The sequence below is a fragment of the Canis lupus genome, chromosome 26 (assembly GCF_003254725.2).
Source record: "Canis lupus dingo isolate Sandy chromosome 26, ASM325472v2, whole genome shotgun sequence".
Lineage (NCBI taxonomy): Eukaryota > Metazoa > Chordata > Mammalia > Carnivora > Canidae > Canis > Canis lupus.
The window spans coordinates 27,178,743-27,195,033 of record NC_064268.1 but is presented as its reverse complement, the minus strand read 5'-3'; the positions used below and the strand labels follow the sequence as shown (position 1 = coordinate 27,195,033).

Sequence of the window (16,291 nt, the reverse complement as noted above, 5' to 3'; positions counted from 1 at the left end):
GAAGTGTACATCTCACGACAAGGCCTCTCTCAGACCCTGCTGGGATTTCTGCCGCAAGGGCTCCCAGGAAATGTGTGCAGAACCAAGTTCAGATCACCAGCCATAGGTCTACTGGCTGCAGCCAACCAGGGGAGGCTCTGCTGGACCCAATGTACCTGGAGGGTCCTCAGATCCTGCTTCTGTGGCCCTGCTGCCGCCACAGGTGCAGGGCCCAGATCCCAGCTCCTGTCCCACCCTCTGACCAGTGCACCCCAAGATGAGAGCCTGAAGCAAAATCCTCAGGAGGAAGAAATGTTCTCAGCCCTCCCCTCCCAAAGCAGACATGGGAACAGCTGGAAAGGGCCAGGGGAGGGATTCTGATAAACACATAACAGGGTTGAGAGGAAAGAAGGGACCCCAGGAACTTGGGTAGGAGTGGGAGGAACTCAATCATGCATCAAGACTGAGGCAGGGTGGTCTCATATCCCTGTTTACACTGTCAGCAAAGGGCTGGGCTGTATTTATTTATTGAGGTAAAAGACATTCAAACACCATCTTCCTCCTGGTTGGCCAGCTGCGGTGGGTAGGTTTCAGCAGAGGCAGGTACTGAGTCCCCCCTCCACCTCATCCTATCTGGAGAAGCCCTGCTTTCCCCACTCCTGCCCTCTCCTTTCTGGACCCCACACCTCTCCTGGGCTGCAGGCATACAGCACAGTGCTAATGGTGTTGCAGGGCTGGTGACTTCCAGACAGGAGCTCACGTCCTTGGGGGTGTCCTGCCAGCTAGGCATCAGCCTCTGGGAGAGGCTCAGAAAACCCTGGCTAGGACACCCCCGGGTCTCACCAAAGGGCACACAGGTTCTACAGGTCCAAGCTAGCTCTGGACACCACGCTCATGCACAGCCTCGAGCCTTCCTCCCACCACCCGGTGCCCTGGGAACAGATTCTATCTGCAGGACTGGCCGCAGGTCTTGGGGCTCCGCTGACTTCTTTACTGTGATACTTCAGGAAAGTGTATTTCCCCAACCGTAGAAAAGCCTCGAATGTGCCCAAGCAAGCCAGTACTTTTGGAAAATACCTGCTCCCCTTTTCTCAAGCACTTCCTCTGGGTGAGGCATAGTGCTGATATCCTTGAATCCACCCTGACCCCTTAATGGGCAGCAACTTCGAAATGCTCATTTTTCAGACAAGAAAAGGAGTCTCCGAGAGAGGAACAGGTAGGTGGAGCCTGACTAGGCCCCAGGTCCACCCGTGTGACCTGCTTATCTGGTCACTTTCTGAAGACATTTCTAAAAGGCTGAGCTGATAACCATATGACTTAACAATTACTCTCCTAGATCTATAACCAAAAGAGGGTGGTGTTTAAAGCAAAAGTTGTACTGGGATAATTCAAGCTATGTTTGAGCAGCATTATTCACAAGGGCCAAAAGGTGGAACCACCCAAATGTCCATCAACTGATAAATGGATAAAGAAACTGTGGTGTTATCTCTACAGTGGAATATCACTCAGTCTTCAAAAAGAATGAAGTACTGAGACAGGCTGAACATGGATGAACCCCCAAAACAGGATGCCAAGTGAAGAAGGTAGTCATAAAAGACCACATGTTGTCTGATTCCATTTACATGAAATGTCCAGAAGAGACAAATCCAGAGACAGAAAGTAGATGCTTAATGAGTATGGGATTTCCTGCTGCAGTGATGATGGTGTTTGGGAACTAAATAGAAGTGGTAGTCACACAACACTGCGAATACACTAAATGATGAGTTGTTTGCTTTGAAATGTTTAGTTTTACATTGTTATTTCACCTCAAAAAAAAAAAGAAATTAAGAAAGAAAGAAGAAAGAAAGAAAGAAAGAAAGAAGAAAGAGAAAGAAAGAAAGAAAAAGAAAGAAAGAAAGAAAAAGAAAGAGAAAGAAAGAAAGAAGAAAAAAGAAAGAAAGAAAGAAAGAAGAAAGAAAAGAAAGAAAGAAAGAAAGAAAGAAAGAAAGAAAGAAAGAAAGAAAGAAAGAAAGAAATCTGTTTTCCTCTGTTAAAAGAAGGAATCTGGAACATTATACAGCTGTTTCCTGAAGACCAAGAACATCGTTCCTGACAGACGTCAGTACTGCCTGGCACCATAACCCCAGGTCACCCATAGGCAGTGAGAGGTTACTCTACATTCTAAGATATCTGGTTGGTTTGGGTGGTTTTTCCATTTTTTTCCTCTACCCTCAGGCTGGCAGCTGCCCCCTCTTGCATCTACACCAAGGAGGTCAAAATTTATAAACCAGATGCTCCCCATTTAGTTGGCCATTACACCCTGGTGAGAGGCCTGTTGTCAGAGCCTGTGGTTCTGCAGGGGAAGGGGGAGCACAGAGAATACCCTGGAATCTTGCAACCTTCCAGCCTTTATGCTGCCACCCCAACAATGACATCACCAGGCTAGTGTGGAAAGCCCCAGCTGCCCGGGTAGTGGGAGCCCATGGTCCAGACCAGCCTGTGGAACACAGAAGGCTCTGACACTAGTCAAGTCTCCCGACAGGACAGAAAATGTTGGTTGGGAAGGGCCTGGGCCTGCCCTGCTCATGGCCTGATGCCTCAGCTCTCCCGGCAGCTCTAGATGCCCTGAACAAAGCTAGGCTCTCTTGGAGGACACAGGCCGACTAATATAATAGCTCTTATGACTCTTCAGCTTGGGGTTTGGGTTCCAGCTGGTTGTAGACTGAATCACCACAAGGCCAACTCTGCGGGTGACTTTTAGCATTAAGATTGAATGTCCCCAGTGTGGGCAGACAAGGACTCCCTGATCAGCATCGAGAGAGTTGTTAAAAGATTTCCTTCTGTCTTCAAGGACCCACCTGTGCCTAAAGATGGAAAGATCACTTATGTTCTGGGCTGGGGCTGGAACCAGATGGCGCCAGGGTGGGGCAGGCAGAGGCTGGAACACGAACCAGCTGGGAAGCTGTAGCCCTCAGTCACTGGATGATGTTATTATTATTCTTTAGCACCACCTTCATTCTTCAACAGGTTCAGAAAGATCTCCTGGAGGCAGTTTGGCCTCAGACAATCAAGCTGATGTATTTATTCGGTACCCAACATTCACCCAAGATGTATGACATTTCTATTTCATGTTAGGCATGGCACCACAGACCCAGCCCCTGCCCCTGGGAGCCATCAGACTCTCAGGAGTCACATGACATGTGCATCACAGCAAAGCCACACATGGGGGGCAGCTAGGCCCTCAAGCAAGGCAGCAGAGACCATCTCCCCACGGAAGTGACCACTCCAAGACCCACTAGAGTAATAAGAGAGGCAGATACTGGCTCCCCACAGAATATGAAGGCGGGAAGGACACTACAGTGGGTTGAATGGTGGCCCCCAAAAGAGAAGTCTACATTCTAACAACTGAAATGTATGAAGGGAACTTATTTTGGTAAGAGTCCTTACAGATGTAATTTAGTTAAGAACTTTGAGATAAAATCACCCTGGATTACTCAATGGACCCTAAATCTAGTGACAAGTGTCCTTATGAGGACAGAAGAGAAGAAGGCTCTGTGAAGGTGGAGGCAGAAATTAAAATGACATGGTCTCTAGCCAAGGAATGCATGGGGACACCAGGAATTGGAGATGGCAACAAAGTATTCTCCCCTAGAGCCCCCCAGAGAGAGTATGGCCCTGCTCTACACCTTGATTTGGACTCCTGCCTCCAGAACTGTGGAAGAGTATGTATTTGTTGTTTTAAGCCATTCATTATGAGTCTATGGCCATTCATTATGGCAGCCCCAGGAGACTAATACAGGTGTAGCCAATGGCCTGAAAGTGATGCCATGGGGTCAAAGAAGAGATGGCTGGCCCCAGGAGAGGGCCAGAAAGGCTTCACAAAGACAAGGTCTGTGTGGGATGGAAGAACCACTGAGCCCTCCACCAGCAGAGGGGCTGCAGAGGTGCCCCACACAGGGAGCTGGGTCAACCCAGCTGCGGGGCTATTGCAAGCTCATGAATGAGGAAAGGCTGGAAAGGTGATATGCTGAGAATGAGGTGAGAGTGGTGGGAAGGAGTAATTCTAAGAGGCTTGGGCTTTGGGCCAAGGACCCAAGGCACGATTTAGGAGGTATCAAGGGTTACTGAGGCCTGGACCAAGGGTGGGGGCAGGGAACACAGGCAGATGACACTGACAGCACATCCGAGTTTGATATTGCAGTTAGGACCCAGTTGGAGGCTTCTGTGATGGTAACTCCAGATGAATGGGTTGAGGGTCTGGTTTTAGTGGGAATGGACACCGACATCAAATGCCACAAACAGGCCCAGACTGAGCGGACCCACATGGAAAAAGGAAGAAGAGCAAAGAGGGTACTGAGTTTCTAGGACTTGAGGCTGAGACTTAGCTGCAGGCAACTGGCCCGTAGAGTCATCGGGGGTGAGAGGCACAAGGCAGTAGAGGTGGGCAGAGCCCTTCAAGAGGATGGCACTGAGAGCAGGACCGTAGTCTGGGAGCAACATGCGAATTGAGGATGGTCACTGGATGGCTGTGGGAATGCTCATCTCATTCCATTCCCACTTCAAAGAGGAAACGCAGAGGGAAGAGAGAAAAAATGGTGGGAAGAAAGAGTTCCCACTGTCTGGTGGTCAGCCTACAGTGCTCAGGCCAGGGCTGGACCATGAATAGGCACTCATCAGGGGTGAGCTTAGGAGGGCAGGAGGAACAGCCACTTTCCCTGCCTCGACCTCAGGACTGCCTTCCCGAAGGAAGCCTGGGGAGAGTTAGGAAAGGAGGTACACGTACATGCACGTCCACAGCAGCATCACTCACAATGGCAAAAGGCAGAAGTAACCCAAGCGACCAGCGGCAGATGGATGAACAAAATGCGGTATACATGTACAATGGAATATTACTCAGTCTTAAAAAAGAAGGAAGTCTTGCAACATGCCACAACACAGGTGAACCTTGAGAATAATATGCCAAGTGAAAACAATCACAAAAGGATAAACATCTCATGATTCCATTGATATAAATGTATTGGTTTGCCAGGGCTGCCTTAACAAAATACCCTAGACTGAGTGGCTTAAACAACAGGAATCTATTTTCTCTGGAAGCTGGAGGTCAACAAGCAAGTAAACAAGCAACAAGCCATATCAGTATGGCTGGGTTCTGGTGACAGCTCTCTTGCTGGCTTGCAGACAGATGCATTCTTGCTGTGTGCTCATATGGCCTCGTCTTAGTAGGTGGAAAGACGGTGCTAGCTCTCTCTGGGTCTTTTCTTTTAAGGGGTCTAGACCCATCACAAGGGCCGCATGATCTGACTATCCCCCAAAGGCCCCACCTACAAATATGTTGCAAGTTAGGGATTCAACATATGAATTTTTGGAGGGAGGGGACACAAAAATTTAGTCCACGACTTTGGAGATACCTAGAATAGGCAAATTCACAGACAGAAAATAGAATGGGGGATGTCAGCTAGCTGGGAGGAGAGGGCAGTGGGGACTTACTGCTTAGTAGGGAGGGTTTCTGCTTGGGATAAAGAAAAAGTTCTGGAGATAACTAGTGGTGATGGCTGCATGACAATGTGAATGCATTTAACACAACTGAATTATATGTTTAAAAATAGTTAAGATGGTAAATTTTATGTCAATCTCCCCTAAAACAAACCCTAGATAAAAAAATAAAAATCAGTCAGGTTTAGAATTTTTTTTAAAGATTTTATTTTTATTTATTCATGAGAGACAGAGACAGAAAGAGAGAGAGACAGAGAGAGAGAGAGAGAGAGAGGCAGAAACACAAGCAGAGGGAGAAGCAGGCTCCATGTAGGGAGCCTGATGTGGGACTCAATCCTGGGACTCCAGGATCATGCCCTGGGCCGAAGGCAGGCGCTAAACTGCTGAGCCACCCAGGGATCCTCTAGAAATTTTTTAAAAAGAAGAAAGAAGTACAGTGTTATGGGCTGAACCGTGTCTCCCCTACTGGCCTAAATTTACACGATGAAGTCTTAATCCACAATACATCCAAATGTGACCTTATTTGGAGATGTAGTCTTTGCCAAGTTCAAATGAGATCATTAGGTTGGGCCCAAATCCAATACGACTGTGTCCTTATAATAAATGGAAATTTATTTTTTAAAAGACTTTCTTTTCTCTCTTTTCTTTTCTTTCTTTCTTTCTTTCTTTCTTTCTTTCTTTCTTTCTTTCTTTCTTTCTTTCCTTTCTTTCTTTCTTTCTTTCTTTCACAAGCAGGGGGAGGGGCAGAGGGAGAGAGAGATTCTCACGCAGACTCTGTGATGCAGGGCTCAATCTCATGATCCTGAGATTATGACCTGAACTGAAACAAGAATCAGACCCAGGTGCCCCAGAAAAGGGAAACTTAAAGATAGACCAGTAGATAGGGAGAATGCCATATGAACATGAAGACAGTCATCTACAAATCAAAAAAAAAAAAAAAAAAAAAAAAAGAGGCCTGGGACAGATTCTTCCTCACAGCACTTAAAAGGATCCAACCCTACCAACACCTCAATCTCAGACTTCCAGCCTCCATTATATCTGTGAGACAATAAATGTCTCTTGTGTGAGCCACCCAGTATGTGGTTCTTTGTTACACAGCCCTAGCACACTAATACATACAGCAACTGTGTAGCTCAGGCACAAGCTCTGAGAGGCCTCTTTCCACCCAGTGTCTCCATGGTCAATGATTCGCTCATGCATGGAAATAGGACTCTGCCCAGCCAGCCAGCTGCAGCCACCCAGGGGCTGTCTATGCTCAGCAGCACACCCACAGATTCAGATTCAGATCACAGAGAGAGAAGAGTGACTAGGCCCCATGCGGTCAGGGGCAACAGGCCAGCCCTGTGGTTCACCCCCTGCTGCCATGCAGAACATTCATGCCTTCCCGGTCTCTCTTTAACTAGTGCTATTCTCCCTCAGAAGCTAGGCTATTGTAGATTTGCCCCAGACTCTGCTACCCAAGAATAGACCAGAACCACCAGGATACTACAACTGTACAAGTCAGAAATATAGAAACTGAGTGCTGTGGACCCTCCCCACCCACAACAATAGTCTGCCAACTGCCCCTCCTTTGAGGGCAGAGCAGGAAGGGTGCAAGACTCCTTCCTGAGTGAAGCCCTAGCACCTTCCTCCTTCTCGACCTCAGGACCTCACTGTGCTCCCTTCATCTTGTTCTGAAAGGGGGGCTTTATGTGCACATAAGGACAGTGAACTAAAGCGACAAGATCAGCACCCACAAGTCAGAGACCAATGCTGGGGACAGACCGATGATACGCCTGTGAATGTCTGTGCCCTCACCAAATTCACACACCAAAGCTCTAACCTTCGATGTGATGGTATTTGGCGGTGAGACCTTTTGGGAGTTAATTATAGGTTTAGATGAGGTCATGAGAGTGGGGCCCTCATGATGGGATTCGTGTTCTTGTAAGAAGAGGAAGAGACACCAGAGCTCTCTTTCTCTCTCTGATATGTGAGGACACACCAAGAAGACAGACATCTTCAAGTCACGAAGAAGGTCCACACCAGGAACTGAACTGGCTGGCACACTGACCTGGGATTTCCTAGGTCAAATAAATGTCTGTTGTATAAGCTCCCCAGTCTGTAAGGTTTTGTTATGGCAGCCCTGCTCTGTTGTCCTCAATGGATTTCCAAAGTGCAAGTCCTTTCCCCTGGGAATCAGGGACTCCCCACCAGGAGAAGGAACCTCCTGCTTGCCTGCATTCCTGCCCTGCGGAGGCATAGCTCTGGCTCGGTCTTGGGGGCTAGCCTGCAAGTTTCCTGTCTGCTCTACTCCTGGGTCACCCCAATCTACGGCACTCCTGAGAGGTTCACTGGCTTCTGGATACACGGGGGCAGGGGAGTGGGTGGGGACACAGTAGCTGGGATGCCAGCCTGAGTCAGGGACCCTGAGACCTCTGTGAGGGCAACACACAGATGCAGTAACAGGCCCTGTCCAAGTGCTCAGCTTCAAGTCCTCAAACTTCTCTGCAAGGGAGCTGATACCTTGTCTTACAGATGAAAGTTGAAGGTTTGGAAGTGGAAGCAACATTCCCTGAGCCTCACGGCTAACAAGTCGAGTTGAAAAGCAGGGGGTTCACCCAGGTAGGTGTGCCCAGCCAAGGCTACCTCCTGGAGGTTCAGAGGGGTTAGCCCCACCCTGAGCTCGATCCCTGACTTCAGGCATCCTGGGGATGAACCGGAGGTAAGCTGGGGTGGTAGAAGTAAGGGGGGTTATTTTATATTCTGCACCACAACCTGAGATGTACCCAATGTCAAAAGCCAAGGAACAGACCAGGAGGCACCAGGGTCTCTAGGTTTAAGACAGAATGAATTTTCCCCTGGAAAACTTTCTGTGCACTCAAATCAAGTGGCCAGGAACTCTACCATCCTTGACGTACATACTTGGAAAAGGAAATATAATTCCTCTGTTCCCAGACTCCCTCTTCCCCGCCCCAACCTCCAGGGCCTTCTTCCATCATGCCAGAAAAAGGACAACAAACAAACTGGGATTACTGAGGCCACTCAGAGGCTTGTTTCATCTCTCAATATTCCCACCAGTGAAATGGGGATAATGACACTGTACCCTCACACCCTGAGGGGGTGATGAACAGGCCACCTTTCTCCTGCTAGAGGGAGGAAGCATCCAGAAGCACAAGCATCATTTATCATAATTATCAGAAGCCTCAGCTATTCATGTGGTCCAACCTGTGGTAGTTACTGGAGTTCCTTTCCAGAAAACCACAGGATTACCTCTTGCCTGACTTCTAGGGTACTCAGCATCATCTTCTACTTCCTTGTGAGGCTGAAGGCTCCATTCTGGGAAATGCTGGAGGTGGGGGGTGGTGGGCTCACATGCTTGGGGCTACTGGGAAGACTCTTCTCAGAGCCATAAAACATGTATAGCAGAACCCGTGGCAACCACCACAGGTCTCAGGCTGCCGTGGTCAGAGGGTGACTCTGGCAGGGTGATCCCCTCCATCTGGCCTGCTGCAAAGCCCACCAGGGCTCCAAATGCCAGCCCCACTTTGCCCTCCTCAGCACCCCATTGCTGGTCTCCCAGGGAGGCTGTGGCCCTCACCTTCCCACAGGTCTCTTTTGGGGCTCCCCCAGTTCTCTTCTGCAGCCCGGATCAGTGGAACAGAGCATCCCCCATTCCCCTGGGGCTCAGAATCTGCAGGGAACAGGGTCTCTGTGGAGTACAAGGTCTTGAGAACAGCTGAGGAACGAGCCAGAAAACAAGCCAGCAAGGATCTCTGTCCAGATGAAAGAGGAGACAGAGGACTAGCGTCAGCTCTTGACCTGAAACTTGAAACTGTCATGTGGGAATTACCACCTTTGGTGATAATCCCAGTTGTCATCGCAGTACAACAGCCTGGTCCAGGCTCCATGCTCCCTCCCCAATCAGTCTGGCTTGGGAACCAGGCACAGCTCCCCTCTTGCTTTCCCTGGCACCAGTACCACGTGTAGGAGGAGACAGGATTCACACACCCAAGGCACCCCCAGGGGCAGAGCTGCCAGATGCCCACTCAGGCCTCTACCTCTGTCACTGGCCAGCCCAGCCTACAGACCCAGCAGGTCTTGATGAGGGTCTGCAATATGCTCAGTTCTGAAAGTACTTTTTAGGAAAAGCTAGTCCTCCAAAGAGAGACTCAACCCACAGACGGGGCAGAGTGGACCACCGCACCACAGAAGGCCCTGGGCTCATCGGTGTAGACGTTTTAGGAAGAGGCCCTTCCCTCAGGAATCGTGGGATCCCAAGGGAAACAAGGCCTCTGGAAAGGCTCCCAGAGGAATCCGACACCAGCTCTGAGCCTGGCGCTTCTCCCAGAAATACCACACATGGTAGAATGACAGCTTGGTTCAACTGGGTCACCCTGCCCAGCAATCACGCTATCAGGCTGGCACCTCACTCCAGTACTGTTGAGGGCACAGAATTTGAGTTCAGATTTCCCAGACAGACATGAGGAGAATGAGGCCGATCCCTCATTCTTCACGACCTTGACTCTAGCCCACCACCTAAGGTAGGTGTCCTGCCATCCCCCCAGTAGAGGTGACCAGTGGAGACACAGTCGGATCACAGGTTCACAGCAGCAGCTGGCATACAGCAGGCACCTAATAGGTGCGTGTCCCCTCTTAGCCCTTGTGAAAGGAACTCTGACAGCTTATGCCCAGGGCTCTTTGCTGTGCCCACATGAATCTTCCCAGTAGGAGGGGTTTTCCATTTTTTTAAAACCAGTCTCAGCTATGCAGGTGTATTTCCCTGATCTTGCCTGAATCTAGCCTGAGGCATGCTCTGCTCTATGCTGGAGGGTGGGGAATGCCACTGAAAAGAGCCAGGGGCAATCGAAGGCTGGGCTTCCAGAAGGCTGTTTGGACAGCAGGACCCTGACCACCTCAGAGCCACAAGCTTTCTCCCAGCCTTCCAAAGTGGCTATCGAGTCAACACACAGCAGCAGTGCAGACAAACATCCCCTAGCTCCCTGTGCTACTCAGCCAGGATGTGCCCTGTTATTGCAAGGTAGAGGCTACTAGGGGAGGAGACAGCCATGGGGGGCTCAGAACCCACCAGACAGCAGGAACCCACAGAATCTATCTGGAGAGACCCCTTTTCTCTAGCTGTAAGACCTTGGACAGCAGTGCCCAGAATGGTGGCACATGGAAGGCCTCAGAGCTGGGGAACAAAGTGACACAATCTGACACACACACGCGCACATGTCATATTCCAAGTTTCTAGAAAGACCTACAACTCACCAGTGACATAACACACTCCTTCCTTTCGGCAGCCCCCCCTTGGAATGCCTTAGAAGACGTGAGTCTGGACATTTACACCCTCTATACCCCGTGCGGAGGTTTCCTTTAATCAGGGAAATACAGTTTATATCCAATAATCTAAAGCAGAAGGCAGGCTGGTGGCAGAGTTGCTTTTAGGGAACTCAGAGCAAGATGACGACCTGAGAAGTAAAACGGGAACTGAGGCTCTGTCCTCAAGCCCACTCTGGTTTCCATTCTTACTGTGGCTGAGGGGAGTCTCAGGTGCAACATGTTACAGAGCCAGGAAGGCCACTGCTGAGCTTCGCCAACCTGCCCCCTGAGCCATGAGGCCCCCTCCCCCGACAAATGCTCCATTCTGGGCCTCAGCTCACACTCTTTCCATCCAGAGGCCTCCATGGGCCTCTGAATTCTACCTTCTTCACGGCCTGCTGCTCCAACAAACCCTTCCACAAATATGACTTAACCTCACAGCCACCCCTCCACCCCCCTTAGGGGAACTAAGAGCCTACCTGACCTCTCACCTACTTTATAGCCCACATCTAGTCCCTCCTCAACTACTCATAAGCTCCTTAGGATGGCCGGACTCCTAAGGCCCTGACCACCCAGGGACCATATGTTAAGGCACCATCCCCTGCCTCACTGATTTTACCTCATGGCTCCCCTGCCTTCCAGGGCCCAGATCAAAATAAACAGACAACCTCCCATACACATAATCACCAACATGTAGGGTGCCAGGAAACATGAAATAAAGGAGGACCACCTCCCTTTTAAGCTGGTAAGATATATAGTAAAATTTCCATTCACTATCTCCAGAGTCCAGGTGTGCATGGGTCTCTATAAAAATGCTCACTCAGACAATCCCATAGCCAAGAGCCATCCGGAGGACTCGGGCTTGAGTTTCAGAACATCTAAAGGGTGTGTGGGTTGAGCTCATTTCTGAGTCACAAAAACCGAAAGTGATTTTTTGGGTCACTGGCAACCGGGAAAGCCTCCAATGTCTGCCCACTGACCCCACGTGCCCATGACCTAACGACTGATTTTCCATGGGGCCCTGGCTGGCACACCTCCTGTGGCAGGCGGGGCCACTGTGCCCTTCTGAAGACCAGGAGGGAAGAGGCCGACAGAGGGGACCAGAGTGCTCAGGGCCCAGGTGTCCACTACATGCATACACAGAGCCAGCACTTCATATGCATCACTGAACTCGAGCCTCATGTTTTGGGAACAGGGTGGAGAGAAGCAATGATGGTATCTCCTGTTTCCAAACAAGAACAGCCTGTCGCCACAGGGCAGAGAACTGCTGCAGGCTGCCTCTGCCAGGAGAAGGGCCAGTGGGAACAGCGTGTAGATGCTGCTGCAGGCAGGCACATGGGCCCTCTGGAGGCAGATTCTGTGCTCCGGTTCAGACTCTGTCTACAGACCTCAAGGGGTCCCGGGGGACAAAAGCACGAGCAGAGGAGCCCCAGAGGGGAGATTTTCCACCAGATCCCAAAAGTCTGGAAAGATTCTTCTCTCCAAAGCTCTGGACGCAAGTCCAGGCTAATATCATGTGAACTGATTTCTGCCCTTCAACATTTTCCTCCTCTGTGTCTCTGTATATTTACATCTGCATATGTGTGTGTGGGGGCGTGTAAGTGTGTGCACGTAGCATGTATGTACAGGTGTGTGCACATGCAACAGGCATGTGCATCCACCAAAGGGACCCTGACCCAGCTTCTCAGGTTGGCAGCTCCTGCCGGTCTTTGCCAAACTGCCATAGCACAGCGGCTCCTTGGCTAGATCCCACAGGTTGGTCCTTGTTAATAAGCCCTCCCTCCATCTGGTGACATAGCAGCACTTACAATCATTCTCATTGGCCATCTCACCTCAAGGCTGTGGTAGGACAGGGCCACAAGTGCCCACAGGTGCATCAGGTGGGCTCACTGCTGACCAGCTACAGAAACACAGAGCTGGGATCTCAATCCTGGTTAGGCCCTGTCTGCGCCCAGGCTCCTGCCTCTCCAGGTGACAGCGGCTGCCCCCCAACCCCTGGCTAGTGGCACCTGAGCTGCTGACTTAAGGTAGAAGCCATGTGCAAAGCAGCACTGATCTTGGCTCCAACTCAGTCCTACAGCACTGCCCACCTGGGTGACCTTGGCAAATTACTTCATCCCTCCAGGACCCAGGTTTCTCATCTATACAAAGAGGATTCAGCTGGCCTGCAAACCTTGAGGAGAAGGTGCCAAGCACTGGGCTTGGTACAGTGCAGCTTCCAGGATGGTACCTGGCCAAAGGCACCGGGAGTCCTGGGTTCTATCACACAAGCAGGGCCTGAGGCTTTGAAATCAGCAGGCCCTGTCCTCGTCTGAGTGCTGGGTCTTGAGGCTTTCAGCTGCTGGGGAGCCGAAAAACCAACATAAAATTATGAATAGAACTAAGGTCAGAGTTACTAAGCTGACAGCACCTCCTGGGACGAGGTGGTTTAGCATCTAAAGGATAAGCAGCCTTCAGACAGGCCAAGGGTGCCCGGAGGAGCAGACAGGCATGACAGGGCGACAGGGGAAGTAGGAAGGGCCACAAAAGAGGACAGGAAGACCCTTGAAGACTCCCTAACTTGTTTGGGACTTTCTTCCCCTACCTGCAGCTCTAGCCAGGGGTCAGATTCTCCCTCTGAAAATGGGGCGTAAATGTGGGAGCGGGCATGGGTGGGGACATAACTCCCAAGCCTATGCACTCCATGAGCCTGGCCAGATGGCACAGGTGGCCCAAGTAGCCAGGAAAGAACGCAACATGCATTCCTGCTGGATTCCACTCCCGCGGCGGGAAGGGGGTGGGGAGAACACAGCTGGCGTAGCCTCCACACAAGGCAGCCTGAGCCTATGGCACCCCCCTCAACACCACTGCCCTACCCAGCACGTGCAGTTGGTCACCATGTGGAAGCGGCACAGGGAAACCATCTTAGAAACAAGGCCCCTCCTTCCCCATTCCTGAGCATCTACAGCATGCCAGTCTGTTCTGGCCCTTACCGCTAATCCCAACACACCCCTGTAAGTTCCTAGGGTCATTCCCATTTAACAAATGGAAAAACAATAGCTCTCCTGACACCATCTGTCCCATCAGATGGTTCTGGATGCTGTACTCTCCACTCCACCTGTGGCCCCCACCACAGAGAAGCTGGAACCCCACACTATGATGGAGTACATTCCATGAAGGAATGCTATGTGTCCATGACAACTGCACAGGGTGGGTGTACTAGGGAATGACAGCTGGATGTGGGGCTGGGGAGCAGGCTGGTGGGAAGGCAGGCCTTGGCATGCAGGACAGGCGGGAGTGCGGAGGCAATTTCTGGGATCCTTTGGCCAGGAATTCTGGATCTTGCCAAAGATCTCCATGCATTCATAGCTGGAAGCCTTACTCTTCCTAGAAATGTGGGCAGATGGCTCTACGTACTCTGTGTGGGGCCACAGAAATCAGCAGAAGAGCCTCAAGCAGAGCAGGGACTGAGCAAACCAGGGTATGATACTGCTGAGTAACCCAACAAGAAGCAAAGAGGTGGTTCTGGACCATTGCAAATCAGAAGCTGCTAGGACTGATGGGAAACAATGCTAGGAGGTCTGGGACTGAATGTGCAGTGTGAATGTCCACGGGTTCAGGCTTGGGGGTTTAGAGAGGAGCCGTAGGAAAGTTACTGCGGAAGGCAGAGGTGACCAGCACTGGTTGCACCCCTTGAGATGATGTCTAAGGATAGGGGGCCAATCCCAGGGAACACCACCATACACAGAAAAAAGGAAATTCAAAGGCAGAAGCTTGAACTTCCAGTTTCAGGCAAGACGAGCAAGTGCACTCCATGTTTTTCCACTCACCACAACTACAAATTCTGGACAAAACATATGAAATAGCTATCATGGGACTCTGAAAGGCGGGGAGCAGAAGCACTGGGTAGCATCTCAGGACTTGAAGGATGCCCCAGAAGGGCCTTCTCGGGTTTTCCGTTTATTTTAAACTTTATTTCTTTTAGAGCAATTTTAATGGTTCATAGCGAAACTGAAAGGAAGCTACAGATTTCCCACATGCCCTCCTCCACCCATTATTAACATTTGGCACCAGAGGGGTGCATCTGTCACAACTGATGAACCTACACTGATATGTCATCATCACGCAAAGCTCATAGTCTGTGTTAGGGTTTGCTCTCAGTGTTGTGGATTGTAAAGGTTTGGACAAACCACTGTAGTATCACAGAGAAGAGCTGGGAGATTTTGCATCCCATCTATCCCAGTTTGGGCAGTGGAGCAGCCCAAAAGTGCCAACAGGCACAGACAGAAAGAAAAAAAAACAACCCAAAACAACAGAAAAGCCTGCTTTCTCTACACAAAGAACCCAAAAGGAGGGATCCAGTGAATTAAACTTTTAACTTTATCTAATGTGCTCCAGGTGAACACCAGCAAGGTGAGCATGCACCCCTTCCACTTCCCAGTGGCCCTGTGGGGTGGAGTCCTGTGCCCTCTCCACTCTATAATAGGAGAGTGCCATCAAAGAAGCAGAGTCCCTACTGTCACCGGTACAGTAGCAGTGGACCTTACGGTGACAGCAAGGGGAGGTTGGAGCCCAGCCTTCTAGTCAGGACCTGGGGAAGTAGAGAGTGTAGGACAGATCAGGGAGAGGAAGGAGCTGGAGAAAGGATCCTTTAAGTCTGTGTGTGAAGCCCTCGGCTCCCCTGCCCCAAGCTGCCTATGCATGAAACCACCTGTGTTCAGCACAGTACAGGTTTGGGACTTGAACTACATGAGTGAGCACTGATACTACTGCCTGGCTTGCAGACTGACCTCTGGTGCACAGCAGGGTGGGCGGTGGAACCAGAGGCCACAGAGAGTGAGCTAAGATGTGCGGTCTGAATCTAACTGGGTTGACTGACTGTTTAAATAATTCCATCAACATCTCCAGAATATTTAAACAATCCAGAGTCTCATAACGTACCATTCAAAATGTCCAGGATACAATCCAAAATTATGCAACAAAGAACCTGGAAACCTAAGCTGTTCAAGGAAAAGGCAACCAACAAACATCCACCCCCTGCCCAGCAGGGAATCTGCTTTTCCCTCTCCCTCTGCCTGTCACTTCCCCTGTTTGTGCTCTTTCTCTCTCTGTCACATAAATAAGTAAATAAAAAATATATATTTTTAAAAAAAGAACCAGGGCAGCCTGGGTGGCTCAGCGGTTTAGTGCCACCTTCAGCCCAGGGCATGATCCTGGAGACCCGGGATCGAGCCCCACATCAAGCTTGCTGCATGGAGCCTGCTTCTCACTCTGCCTGTCTCTCTCTCTCTCTCTCTGTGTCTCTCTCATGAATAAATAAATCTTAAAAAAAACAACCAAATAGAAATCTTAGAATAAAAACATAACCTCTAAAAAAAAAAAAAAAAAAAAAACATAACCTCTATAAAAAATTTCTGGGAGAGGAATTCACTATCAGAATGAAGATGACAGGGCAGTCCAGGTGGCTCAGCAGTTTAGCGCCACCTTCGGCCCAGGGCGTAATCCTGGAGACCCAGGATCCAGTCCCACATCAGGCTCCCTGCATGGAGCCTGCTTCTCC

At 50.2% G+C, this 16,291-nt stretch overlaps 1 protein-coding gene and 1 long non-coding RNA gene across 3 annotated transcripts in view; both read right to left on the bottom strand.

Moving 5' to 3' along the window:
* Window positions 1–16,291, bottom strand: part of BCR (BCR activator of RhoGEF and GTPase) — a 124,816-nt gene that overhangs the window by 67,274 nt on the left and 41,251 nt on the right. The gene's annotated exons all lie outside the window — the stretch shown is intronic.
* LOC112676910 (uncharacterized) lies at window positions 348–13,924 on the bottom strand. Of its 2 annotated transcripts, XR_003146764.3 has the most exons (4): window positions 13,725–13,924; window positions 12,926–13,093; window positions 12,585–12,652; window positions 348–10,901 (listed from the first exon to the last, which is right to left on the bottom strand). It is a non-coding gene; the product is annotated as an uncharacterized LOC112676910 (long non-coding RNA). The 2 variants fall into 2 exon arrangements; XR_003146763.3 differs by having other exon boundaries at window positions 12,926–13,924.